Source organism: Leptidea sinapis, chromosome 10 (assembly GCF_905404315.1).
Source record: "Leptidea sinapis chromosome 10, ilLepSina1.1, whole genome shotgun sequence".
Lineage (NCBI taxonomy): Eukaryota > Metazoa > Arthropoda > Insecta > Lepidoptera > Pieridae > Leptidea > Leptidea sinapis.
The window spans coordinates 5,377,069-5,390,029 of record NC_066274.1 but is presented as its reverse complement, the minus strand read 5'-3'; the positions used below and the strand labels follow the sequence as shown (position 1 = coordinate 5,390,029).

The following is a 12,961-nucleotide window of genomic DNA, read 5'->3' as shown; positions in this document are numbered from 1 at the left end:
GGCTTGACCGATTCTCATAAAAGTTCAAGTGCATATTGGGTAGGTCTGAGAATCGGACAACATCTATTTTTCATCCCCCTAAATGTTAAGGGTGGTCCACACGATTTTTTTTTAAATTTTAAAAAATAAATACAACTTCAAATTTTCACCCATCTACGATCAACAGTTTCTTTTGTATCACCATTTTAATATCGGCAATACAACGTTTGCTGGGTCAGCTAGTAAATATATAATATAATTTTAATAATATTTAAATGTGCTACAAACAATAAAAGACCAAAGTATTTTTTTATAACAGTTCCTTTAGCACAAGTATATACAAAGATACAATCCACTTCCAAGAATTCAACGAGCTCTTATTATGTTATACGTGACATGGGCTCATAATTACTGTCGCCTTGACTTTTACCAACTGACCGACATATTAACGCCCCAATAAATTATTAATCAAGTAATAAAGTAAGGAAGGGAACATTTTTATTAATTTTGTTGGTTTCTGTTTAAGCCACAAAAATTGTATGAAGTTACAATGTGTCAATGTTATGTTTTTTATATTATTTATGAAGGAATTTTATGTACAGGATTTAATGATTAAGTGTGAATAGGAGATTATACCGTCTGACGACCGGTATAGCCGAGTGGTTAGCGATCCTACCTACTAAGCTAGAGGTCCCGGGTTCGAATCCCGGTAGGTGCAAGCATTTATATGATGAATATGCATGTTTGTTTCCGAGTCATGGATGTTTATATCTATTTATGTATGTTTATATGTATTTAGGTATGTTTATATGTATTTATGTATGTTTAAGTATGTATATTGTATTAAATATATCGTTGTCTTGCAAACTATAACACAGGCTATATATGCCTAATTTGGGGCAAGATAATTTGTGTAAAAAGTGTGTCAATATTATTATTATTAACTTTTAAAGAGTTAAACGAGAAGTATTCAATATATTGTTTTTAACACTTCCATACATTTAGTATGAGATTAGTAGAATGGTTTTAGTTTTCTTATGTTACAAGGTTATTTAACGTTAATTTAACGTGGTGATTCATTTCCAGCTAGGTGGTGTCGGGAAGAATTACTATACATACAAGCTATATCGTAGTTTAACTATTAGGCATAAATATTAACCGTTAGTAGAGATTATAACAGTTTTATTAGTACTACACAATTTAAAATGTAATAAATTAAAATTATTCACACCGGCTAGAAAATTAAGGGCCGCTTACACGATGTATTAAGATAATGTTGTGTTGCTTTTAAATTATGAAAACAGATATCTATATGATGTTTTGATGGGAGTGAATATTGTGAAACGTCCGGCGGTAAGGTCAAGGTACTGTGCGGAGTTCATTAGCAAGTTTTTGTCTATCTTGAGAATTGAGATCAATAAGTAAGACAGTTTATTAAATAAGACGTTATTTTTCGGAAATCCATAATTATAGGTTTGCCTTTCATCGAATCGACACGTGTTTCGCCTACACATGAGGCATCCTCAGGAAATGCTTCAGAAGCGAGTTTCGTTTTCTTAATTAACACTCAAGAAAAACTCATTACATATGTGTTATCAATAAGTAAATAAATCATTAATCACCACGTTAATGCCGATGTAGCGTTGGGCGTTACTGCCTAAAATCGGCAGGGCGTATCTGTCTTCATGCCAGCGTTAATGAAATCATACGCAGAGCATTTGCTGCTCTAAATATTCCAGCAAATTTAGAGCCAATTGGTTATTACCCGTCGCGATGGCAAGCGTCTTGATGGAATGACCCTAGTGGCTTCCTGTGGGATGCTACTGCGTCGATACTCTGGCTCCTTTTTAAGCCACTTTTGTTGGTGCTAAGTCGTCGCAAATATGTTGGTCGCAGTGAGTCTTACATCTTTGTACCATTTGGTGTCGAGACACTTAGCCCGTGAGGCTCAGAGGCCAGGAGAATTACTATCTACCTCAATGGGGCTACTAGAAACCTAAACACTGGTGGCTACTTCGGTCAACAGATCAGCCTAGCAATCCAACATGGAAGGGATGCCAGCATTATTTGTGCACTCTCTCATGGTAATATAAACTTTTATTAAGTTTTAACTTCATTGTAATCTTATCAAGTATTGTAAATATTTGTATACTCGTGTTTTTCTACTCTTAAATCTGGTAAATCATTTATTACCTATAGGAGTCAGTTAACATGGAATCAAACGTTTATTTATTAAACTAGGACTAACTTAGGACTATAAAGTATGTCCTTTAAGGTATAAATAGGTTCGTTTATATGTTAATAACAAATCCGTATAAATAAAAAATTTCTAACACCCGGAAAAATCTTACACAGTTCGTTGCCGTTCACAGCCTGCTAATACAAATGAAATTAAATGTAATATCGCTGTTTGTATCCAGTTGGAGAGTCCATCTTCAAGCTGAACAGCAGTTAAGCTGCAACGAGCGTGTACTTCGGCTGATAAGGTCTAGTGTTTTAAGTAAATTGGTTCTAACCACGCGATGATAACAGCTTACAAGAACTAAGGAACTCCTGGTTGCGGCCACGAGAATCGCGTGATTCCGCGTTAAACAAAATAACGGTCTTATGCTAAATACTGTTATTTTTCATAGAAGTTATAGTTTCTTCTAAAACGTATTATATTGTTGAATTTTTTGTGAAAACATTAATTCAAAAAAAAAATGTAAAAAATATTTTCTATTTTTTAAAATGAGTACAAACGAGCCTTCGAGTCATCTGATGGTCTTCTTGCAATACCAGAGGTATTCCTCCATAAGATAATTACCGGGTAGACATGTCGTGTCATATCGCCTGGAAACACCATGATTGAAAGTTGCTTAAACACTGCACATCCAGATTGCGAGTACGTACATACAAATTTGATCATCTGTACCAATTAAGGACGATGCGGGACTCGAACCCGCGTCTCTCGGTTCCTGTCCGTTTATATATTTAATCCTTGAAGAGAGGGATATTACCTCTGGGATTTACTGCGAGTATGTATATTTAAAACTTTGTGGCAGATCTAGTGTGTTGCTGGAAATCAAGTAAACAGGTTCTAAAAAAATTGGATCTGGTTAATGCAGAATGAATCTATGTAACATCATGAGATCAAGGCTATCACAGAGTAACTGTTGGGTCTCCTAAACGCCTTAAAATAAATCTGTGGAAGGTCCATTTCAGCCCTTTATGCATTTTTACAACTTTTTAAGAGAAAAAACTACAAATTATAATAATTTTGTAAATTTTAGTTTGTTAATATTAAAATACAAGAAGAATAAGAGACAGAAAAAAATGCGAAACACTCACATATCTTAAACTTAATATTATTTGTGTCTCAAATAAATGTACAAAAAAAAAGCAATAATTAGATACTTTAAAAAAATAGTTTTAATCCGATCATGATCGGACTGGTTCTGTGAAAACTATGTTTATATCGACGCTAATTTAATGGCCCGATATTAAAATCCAAGCAAGATTAATTATAGCCTATATTAACATATAGATTGTTTGTACTTCAACATCATTAGAGAGATATAGAATAGAGAGAATATTATGCACTTTAGAAGGTCACTTGCAATTAGAACATCCGAACACATGATTTATTTAAAACTTGATTTTATTTTGTGCTCCTTATGTACTATGTATGATCCAGTTGTTTGGAGGATTATCTTTAGAAAGTAAGTCAGAAACGGTGACCGAGGTTTTCATGATCACCCTATATCATCTGCCTTTTAAAAAAATGGGTTTTAAAATCACTTATTGAACGACAACCTCCATTCAATAAAGTATGCCTCAGACCTGAGAAGAGCGATCGCAAGAAACTCAGCTCAGGCTTAATTTTTGAAATAATAATGTTATAGTAATCTTTACCACACAAACGTTTTTTAATAATTCTTTTTAATTTTGTAACACATTTGCTTTCAGGGATCGTCAATTTTCATCTTGTAAACGCATATACAACGCCCAACAAGACTTGACTAAACCGGGTAGTGGGCATAACAAGATTGTGTTTTTATCATCGAAAAGGAGGAAAAACGAGCGGAAAGGTCATCTGCGCACTGTGGAGGATCGCCACACATCCAGATGGTGGGGATGATATCCTAACTTGTGGCGTGTCGTGTGAAGGTGGAATTCGGCGGCAGGAATCAGGTTAAACAGCTCTTCGGAACACTCCCCGTGATAAATACGGTTAAAGACACACAATGAAGCGGACAATGCGAGCTGCTCTGCGTTGTACACGATCAAATGGATCGAGCTCAAACCAAGCCATAAAAGTGTCCAAATCAAAGAAAATCTATTTTAATTTTGCAAAAGAGTATCACACATCTAGGGTTCCGCATTATCAATCTTAAAGCATAATAAATACTAAAATGTAACACTTAAAGATCAAAGACGTGCCGACCTCGCCGTAATGTCAAAGCAAGTCTCAGATAATTCATAATACATTAATGTTACCTTCAAAAGCTCTTCATGACGAAAGCTAATTACTCAATGTGGTGAAATGTTTATTTTGTCATTATATAAATTGGCTCGGATAAGATTCATTAAGACGTTGCAGAATAACGAGACATTTATCATTCTTCGAGGATTTCTGAATAATAAAACCGTTAATCAAATGTCACGCATTAAGTCGGTGATGGAAAAAGGTAGAATGAATTTGTTCCTTGTTCACCACGTTACTTGAAAAACCCGAAAATTCTGAGCGGATCTACAATTGCGCTCCTCACCTTGAGACATCAGATGTTAAGTCTCTTTTGCCCAGTAATTTTACTAGCTACGGCGCCCTTCAGACAGAAACACAATAATGTTTACACATTATTATTTTCGGTTTTCGAATTCACGTGAACGTTTATTGGACTCTTTATAACGTCGGCAACGCTCTCATGAATCCTAGTGTCAAAAAAGGTATCCCCATTTTGTCCGCTATCAAATGCCATTCATTGACTTCTATAAAAAAGTAAAACAAGAAAGAGGTTAGATTGATATCAAGATTATCATCATTTTTTCTTCCGTAAGACGTCCACTGCTGGACAAAGGCCTCCCCCAAAGATCGCTATGACGCTCGGTCATGCGCTGCCCTCATCCAACCTATTCCGACGATCTTGACAAGATCGTCGGCACATCTTTTGGGGGGCCTACCTACACTACGTCTTTCGGTACGTGGTCGCCACTCGAGGACATTGCTGCCCCAACGGCCATCTGTCCGTCCACTATGCACTGCCCACTGCCACTTCAGTCTCGCAACCAGCTGGGCGATGTCAGTGACTTTGTCTCTCCTACGGATCTCCTCATTTCTGATTCGATCTCGCTTTTGTAAAAAGTCCATCCAGACTATCAGATCATATTAGCACTCAGCCGGTCCGGGGTTCGAGTCTCCACGACTGTTGTTGCGTAGTAGATGCGGCCTCCATGGCCCACGTCATGTGGAAAAGCATTTGAGCTACCAGCTTGCGATCCCGTCATTTTATGTTAAATTATGACTGTTCATGTCAGTACATTTATGAAATTTTAATATACGATTACAAAAATCGTCAACTTGTTGCTCTTAATAGTGATTTTCATTATTTTAACAGTAGAAATAAGCTGATTGCTTGTATCTAATTCTAGTAGGCTACAAAAGACACATAAAAGCTTTAAAGGTTAAATGTATACTACACTTTTATAATGAAGTTGCAGCTACTGTTCAGACATTATCTACATAAAAATTAAATGCTTTATTAAAAAATGGCTCTGTCGCTGATGATTACTTCACATCCAGATATTCAACTAAGTGATCGGACATCCTGGGACTAGATTATGATTATTTTATACGAGTAGCAATAAGAATGACAGTGCAAAATTATTCATTTTATTAAAAAGAGCGCAAAAAATGAATGCTGGGAGAATTTCTTGCGCCATTTCTTCTCCCTCAGAGCATCATTTGTTTCGGAAGCGGTGGTAATGTTTGAAGTGATTTCAAGTATAATTTTAAAGAAATCAATTTTGAGAAAATAAATGCCTTTTATGGGCCCCGTTTTGGGGTCTAAATACGTAAATGTATTTCCTCCCCTCGAAAAAAAAACTGGATACCGGCTGTAATGCGACATGCGATAGATGGACAATAAAATTTGGGGATATGTAATAAAAGTTTCACTTTAGAAAAACCATTAAATATTTCATCTGGAATGATCGAAAAAGGAAACTTACACACATACACACACCCCGTTTGGGCATTAAAATTAAATACCTCTCGAATAACCTTTAAAAAAGTGCATTTGACGTCATACTTGATATAAATAAACAATTAGTCCCAATACGTAGAGCCTTCAATTTTATAATAACTGCTTCCATATCGAGCCGTGAGCTCATCTTGCGAAACGCTACGTCATCTGTCTGTTGACAAACCACTTTGGAGATAAAACCATGCGGCGAATGAAAATTATATTGGTGTTTGGCAATATTCATCAAGCATTCTATAAAGATGTTACGTAACAGTCGAAAAGGCTGTTAATCTTTTCTATTTGCCAGATGTTTAGTGATTTGGTACAGTCATTATTTCCTACTTTGTTCACAATACTCGCACCATACAATCTGGGAAGATTTATTTGTTTTGAGCAAGATCTAAGGTATCTCTGAACGTCCACACTGAGAGAAGACGAGAGAGAGAGAGAGAGACTGGGAGAAAGAAAACAACTCAGAAGAAGAATATCAATCAGAAGTCAAGAAATATAATTTAATTAATAAATTGTCTATTGAAGATAAATTTCTTTACTAATAAAATATTCTATATACATGATTTATAGAAGAGTGAAAAGTCCTTAACGGTGGTTGGATCAAATTTCCGAAAACATGAAAATCCACATAAGCGTTGCGCTACACCAGACGAAACCGATGGAGTCCGTTCTTTGACCAACTGAATATTAATTACGAAGAAGAAGAAAGAGTTGGAAAGTGAGTCTCCTAACTCTGGATGGCCAAACGAAACTAAATTGGCTCAATGATCGAAAAGACTAAAATAAAATCGAAACATGTCCTGTTGAAAGAAAAAAATCTGTCGTGGCGGCTAAAAGTTGAATGACTACGAAATAAATCGTGTACTTTATAATTGAGTTAAAAAAATAAGGAACTAATGGAAAGCGGATTAGATTATAGAGTACTTGGTACACTGGTCGGTACAATATTTCATAACATAAAGAATTATTTCGTCAAATATGCTGTTAAAATGAAAATAATTGTTAAAATGAATTTATTTCACAGCAGAACTGTGAAACCATGCGTCAATAAATTCTCTCACAGAAAAAACCCTTGTCCAGGTATTAGAGAATAAAAATAATTATGGGTACCAAATCTAAATACAAACTATCCTATCTCTCAATTTGGACTTTAGTCCATGGACTGCACTCCATGAAGTAAAAATCTATTAAGTTAATCAATCAAAAGAATAAAATCCGTTCATTAGTTTAGGAGTTCACTGGAAGCAAACATCAGGACACTGGCTTTACATATATTAAGATGTTTTTTAAATATTTATTTATTAGATAAGCACGATAGTGAATCAACAACGCAGTAATGTATTTATAACGCACACTTGCAAACATTTCCAAAAAACAGCACAAAACATTGGCATTCCGTCACTTGTTTCAATGTAAGCAACAGCCGTTGCTCACGATATTCCAGTTGAGGGCATTCGTGTGTTGGCTGTCGTTATACGTTTATTTGCCATGTATCCCTAAATTATCCAAAATATTCTACATGCAATCCTGTACCGTTTCCGGTTAAGCGAATTCTAGAGGATTATAATTTAAACAACTGTCGCATCCTCTCGCAAAGTGGACGTGTTTCATGATTCTGTATATTGCATTAAGAAAAAGATTTGGGAGGATATCAAATTTTATTTTATATAATTGCTATTGATTATTACAAATTTGTAATAATTATATAACACGGGGCTGGTACAAAAGAGGTCTCCATACGAAGCCACTATAAAGAAGAAAATTAAAATGGAATTAAAAAGTCGCTATAGGGAAACACAAATAGGTACCCCACACCGATTTTCGGGCATATCAATGAACAGCGAGTTCAACCTGATGCAGGAGGCGAGATGCCTCGATCATCAACCCCAGATTGTTTATGTAGATAGAGCAAATTGTAGGTTAAATGATTTACCAGTGGGCTTTGCACAGGATGCCGGCTAGATTGTGGGTACCACAACGGCGTCTACTTCTGCCGTGAAGCAGTAATGTTTAAGCATTACTGTGTTTCGGTCTGAAGGGCGAGCTAGTGAAATTACTGGGCAAATGAGACTTAACATCTTATGCCTCAAGGTGACGAGCGTAATTGTAACGCCGCTTAGAATTTTTGGGTTTTTCAAGAATCCTGAACGGCATTGCATTGTTATGGGCAGGGCATATCAATTACCATCAGCTGAACGTACTGCTGATGTAGTCCTTTACTGTCATAAAAAAATTAAATGAATTTGTAAGTTTAATACTAACTGCTGATGTTTTTATATGTTAAATTTTATATTCAACAAAAAACTAGTTTGTATGTATTGTAGTAATATCTTACATTTTGTATATCGGGTCACCTTACAGGAGAAGGTCTTACGAAAAATTCCAAAATTTTCATGATATTCGTATGAAATATGCTATTTCTTTATATTGTTAAAATTTATTTATTAATAGCTGTATATCTATATATCTTTCATATCTTCTAGCTGTACCCAGCGCATACTATATCGACGTTAACAATAAAGAGATAGAGTCGAAAGAAAAATTCATTTATATATAGAGTTTTGAGCGTGAGAAACTGACAGAACACTTTATTAATGTTTCATCAAATTCAGATCAATGGTTTCGGAACAAATATGCAAACACTTGTAAAAGGTCTTTGACCGTACTTTGTAAAGTTAAATTAATAAGCAAATTGAAATACATAAAAAATATGAATAGTTAATTTCATGCTATTTATTAGAAATAATAAATAGCATATATAATATTCTTTTTTTATTATTTATTTATACAGAAATATAGGATATTTATACAGAATTTTTATATAGAGAAATATTATATCAACACTTTATGGTCGAGCATATTTTCACACGTTTTTGCAATTAAATTGATAAGTAACGTGTTACAATAAAATATTTTAAGTAATAGTACAAAAAGTAATAGTACAAAGCCACGTGTATAGCCTACTCGTAAGGAGAGTCACAAAGGAGTTTGTCACAGAAAACAATACAAAGCTACCGCAAACAAAGCAGGTGATAGCGTCAGATGATCACCGCCCGTGAGCGACGACCCGAAACGATAAACGGTATTGTTGTAATGCTATTAGCGACTCTACACACAGACCTGCGATATCTAGTGCGGTATTGTTTAAAGTAAAACTCTATAAACCTTTCTGCAGACACGGACGAGTAAAAAAAAAGGACTCCGCGTCGTGATATTAGCAAGTGTAGCACCGTTATGCTAGTGTGTCTGTGCGGTTACGGGGGCTAGTATCCCCCGTAACCACACACACTTTACACAATTTTTTCTCCCTTAAATAATCGTATATGGCCACAAATACTTATGTATTATCGTTTTTACACTTTTTCACAACGCACGACGCCATTTTTAAAATATTTTATTGCGACGCAAACTGATCTGTCACAGACGATGACAATTCTCATAATGGCCGCCTATCGGCCTGTAGTAGTGTAAGTGTGTGCGTGGGGCTATGTATTTACACGTTAATCGGCTTGTTTTGGTGCTACATTGTTATGTAGAATGACACGGAGTCCTTATTTTTTTACTAGTCCATGTCTGCAGATAGTAAAAAGTTTTCATACATATCCACATCTAAATATTTACAACTGTATCTGTTTATCTAATATATTTTATTCCCTAGACCACGTTTTGTCTGCTATCATGCTTAGATCATCGTCCCCAATCGTTTATTGTATGCTAATGCTGACTGGTTTAAGCTGACATACACCTAATCCTTATAAGGACACGGTTATATTTTGAATATATAATTTAAAAAATACTTTGACACTTCATTAACACTGATATACACAAGATACAGGTCTACCAAAGCACCTGTAGAATGGGAACTGAACTTAATATATACGACAACAGAGTATAAAACAACAAAATAAGAAATATAGATAGCTTTTGATAAAACAAAATTATTGAATTGCAAGAAACAAAAACAAAGCAATTTATTTTTGATTTATTATTAAATTTATCAACTTTATTTATTTAAATTATGTTTTACTATATGAAGGATTAAATGAATTATTTATATTATTAAACTGTTTTTGATTAGTATTTATGTACATGAAAAACATATATCAGATACACAGCATTAACATTATTACAGAATTAGTCTACTTCAAATTCAAATTCTTTATTCACTGTAAAATTTTATAAGTTATTTAGTGCAAGTCAGAATGATGTACAAAAGATACAATAATATTCAAATGAGTATATTCATTAACAGTATTTTGAAACATTAATTCCAATTATCTATATCATTCAAATAATCTTTCACATCATAATAGGCCTTAGATGTTAATTTATTTTTTACGATTCATCTAAATTTTTAATAGGTAATATTTTAATATCATTTGGGGGTTTATTATAAAATATAACATAATCTACTTTAAAAGATTTAACCCCTTATTCATAATAGTCTGCTAACTTAAAGCATTGCTAATTCTCACTCTGTCTTCTTTTATTGACCTAAGTCAGAATGAGAAAAAACACTCCTAAGCGGCTGTTTAAAGTTAGCGGACCATTATGAATAAGGGGGTTTGTGATTTTACGGAGCCTAAAAAACAATAAAAAATTGTAACTACGTATTAAAAAAATTTCGGTATTGTTAGTTTTAAACTGTTATTTCGATTACTATGACAATACGCACGTCGTTTTCCGAATGAAGATACCTTTATACCTGTTGTAATCACACCGATACCGCTAAATTCCAGCTACTTATAACCATTGTTTTTTCTTAATCGTGACTATACAAGTGTCGAAGCAATTCTGATCGAGTGAACATCAATAGTATACAACGGGATATCTACTATGCATTGCGTTTGATTTTAGCTACGGATGTTTCTGATATCAACAAAATATTATTTCATTAGACACACATGCTTTTTTTCTTATAATATATATAATAAGAATAATAAGACGACAATAAAAAATATTAATTGTTTTTTGTTAAGCGCTTCTAAATAAACTTCATATTAAGTTAATGGTTATTTTATTTCAACAACTGAATGTTGATTGATATACGCTGTTTCACTACCGCATTGCATGAAACATCTTGTCAAAGCAGTTTTTTTTTATTTTAAGGTTGAGACCAACAAACAAAACAGAAACTCTGATAAACACGCAAAATGTTGTTTTCGACTTTTTGAATCCAATTAATTTCGCTCCTAGCAGTGGTTTTCATTATTATAACACTAGAAATAAGGGATTGCTTGTAACTAATTCTAGTAGGCTTCATAAGATCCATAATAGCTTTAAGGGTGAATGTATACACTTTTATAATAAAGTCAAAGCCACTGTTCAGGCATTATCTATAAACATAAATGTTCTATTAAGCAATAACAATGAGAGAGCAAAAAAGAATACTGGGAGAGTTCCCTGCGCTGCTTCTTCTCTCTCAGAGCACCATTTGTTTCCGAAGCGGTAGTGGTAGTATTAGAAATAACATCAAAAGGAATTCTAAAGGAAACAATTTTGAGAAAATAAATGCTTTTTATGCATTTTAGTTAGTTTTTAGATGTTGTGAGATGTTCTCGTTCACGCGCGTATAGGTTATTTGCTTGTCACATCCAGGTATATACTTCATCCTCGTCAGGATATTATGCCAAAGATATGATGTCATCGATCCTTGATCAGTGTGCAAACCAAGAAGTAAAGTGATTAGTAACGTATTAAATATAATCAAACTTTAATAATATTGGTGTCATTATGTTTAGTTCTGTAAAAATAACAGTAAATCATATTATGCTAAAATACTTTCATTATAGTGTGTATACATTATAGGTGCATCCAACAGAATTTATTATCCAAAGAGTTTATTAAATTTAGTTTGAATCCTTCAATCTGCACCAAATTAAACCATAAAATCCTCTAATAACATGAAATATACTGATAAGTAGAAAAAAATACGTTATTATTCAATGCATTGCTACCAAGTTATCGAAAATATTAATATCTTATAAATTCAATTTATTAGAGCATATGTTTACTTGAGTAGTTGTTTTTGTATCCTTTCATGAAACAATATTTTTGTTGAAAGTAATAAAAAGTATAATTGTAAAGTAAACTCTACATTCTATATATAAGTGAAATTGTAATAAGATATATTGATCAATCCGTATTAAAGTAATATATTATGATAATTATAATAAAACTCTAAATTATAATAATACTTGAACGTGAGAAACATACATTTATGATTTGAACACATTATATTAAATAAAATGGATATCCCATACCTTAATTCAGGATCATTTGAGCCTAGATTACAGTACAATATTTCCACACAAACACAGGCACAAATAACTTATTACCTAATCGTATTCACTCATTTAGATTTTGATTTTATATAGACGCGCGCGCGCATTGCCGGAACACGCCGAATACTGAATGGAAGGCGCCATTTTCTTAGAGTGGGAATTGTAGTAAGCCTTTTTACGTACTGTACTTGAGTATTCTATGTTTGCAGTCAAAGTGCGTTTATAACCAACTTACAATAGACTTTGAAACTAATGGTATTGAGTCTATTTTATGTTAGCGATTTGATATCGTGGTGATCGAATGTATATTGCTCTGAAACTCTTGTGATTTGAATGATCTAACCATAATATATATACATGTTTCAACAATTGTTTTTTTAAGCTAAATTTGAAAAAAAGTTAATTAGTAGAGATTTAGTGCTAGGTGAGATTCTTTTCCATAAAATTATTTCGATAAATTTT

General features: G+C 33.6%; 1 protein-coding gene across 6 annotated transcripts in view; it reads right to left on the bottom strand.

Moving 5' to 3' along the window:
• The window catches only part of LOC126966417 (uncharacterized), a 146,000-nt gene extending 133,356 nt beyond the window's left edge, over positions 1-12,644 (bottom strand). For 3 of the 6 annotated variants that reach the window (XM_050810446.1, XM_050810443.1, XM_050810449.1), the window contains exon 1: positions 12,479-12,644. The gene's annotated coding sequence lies outside the window, so the exon portion shown is untranslated. The remainder of the gene's footprint in view (positions 1-12,478) is intronic. The other 3 variants (XM_050810445.1, XM_050810444.1, XM_050810448.1) reach the window with 3 other exon arrangements.
• Between the last annotated feature and the right edge of the window lie 317 nt (positions 12,645-12,961).